Here is a 1,597-nt window from a genome sequence, read left to right as displayed (position 1 = left end):
GGTATGATTCAGTTAGTGAGGTTCCAAGTGTTTGATTCCATAGCAACACAGTTTATCTTATAACAATTTGTGTTTAACTGAGTCAAAAGCCTTACTGAAGTCAATTAGAATGGCTTCAGCAGATAATTCCGACTCGAATGAGCTTAGTACAAAAGCTTTGTCTGTTGATAAGTTTGACCTAAAGCCATACTGAGAATCATTTAATATATTGTTGTCTGATAGGTGTATGTGTATTTGCTGCAGTATGCAATACTCTATTATTTTTGAGAGAATAGGCACAAGTGAGATTGGTCTATAACTACTGATACAGGACTTGTCACCCTTTTTGTAAAATGGTATGACAACTGTCTTTTTGAGACATTCTGGAAAGTGTCCACTAGAGAGCATCCAGTTTATCAGTATGCAAAGAGAATATGATATGAGATCTACAATTTTTTTAATTACAAAGTTTGACAGGCCATAAACATCTTCAGATCTGGAGTATCCTAATTTAGAGGTTGCTTTAATTATATCAATTACTTGTACTCCTCTCCATTTACAAGCTGAAATTATGTTTGTAATGTTTTGTTGAAACTTTCTGGCAGATGTAGGGTGAGAAATAGGTGTATGTGTTGGTTGCCCTCAGTTGAGAGCCTAAGATTGACAGAATTGACCAAAAACTGACTGAAGTCACCAGCAGTGATGTTAGCAGCATTTGTGTTGTCTTTATATCCATACTAGCTCTGCTTTTATTACTTTCCATGCAGCCTTACATTTATTGTGTGATTTTGTAATGATATCACCATTTGCCTTACACTTGGCTATCTTAATTTCAGATCTGTTTTTTTCTTTTTAGGTTTTTGCAAGTTTCTTTATCTACTGCTCCCTTTTTGACCTCATCATGACAAGTAATTACCAATAGTCTCAGTTTTTGTAATTGAGGTGAAAACCACTTCTGTATAGTTGAGTGGCTAGGTTTCCTGACTTTTTTTATTTTAACCAGTGGACAGCATGTATGGAAGATTTCAGAAATGATTTTGAGGACTGTGCTGAAGGTTTCATCAACATTTCTGGAGGAATGTAAAACTGTATTCCAATCTATAGACTTAAGTTCTTCTCTACACTTGCTAACATTTCTATCTGTAGATACTCGTAGTCTCACACACTAAGTTTGTTCCTGCTCTTCTTTTGGTTTTTCAGTAATTAGTTTCATCCATATATTCGAAATAAATGAGCCATATATTTCTTGCAAACAGTAGTATCGGTGCCGTTGCTACACCAGGGGGGAGGGGCATAATGCGTGCGCAGAACAGAGATTTTTCGCCGTACTGAGCATGACGTTTGCGTCGAGAAACTCCGCTCAGTTCGCGCGCGCTTTCTTATGTGTTGAAGTAAGTAAGTTTTGTGTTGTTGCTGTTTTTTATCGTGTTTAATCGAGTTTATTCTTTCTGCGACACTTTAACAATGCCGAATTGTGCCGTGGCTGTGTGTGAAAACTATAATCAGAAGACTAAAGGGAGTAGTATTTCCTATTATAAGTTTCCGAAATATCCTGAAACATGTGCTCGGTGGGTTCAGCTCTGTATAAGAAGTGATAGTATTAACATTAAAAATGCTA

This window comes from Schistocerca nitens, chromosome 3 (genome assembly GCF_023898315.1).
Source record: "Schistocerca nitens isolate TAMUIC-IGC-003100 chromosome 3, iqSchNite1.1, whole genome shotgun sequence".
NCBI lineage: Eukaryota > Metazoa > Arthropoda > Insecta > Orthoptera > Acrididae > Schistocerca > Schistocerca nitens.
Note: the sequence above shows the minus strand (reverse complement) of the source record.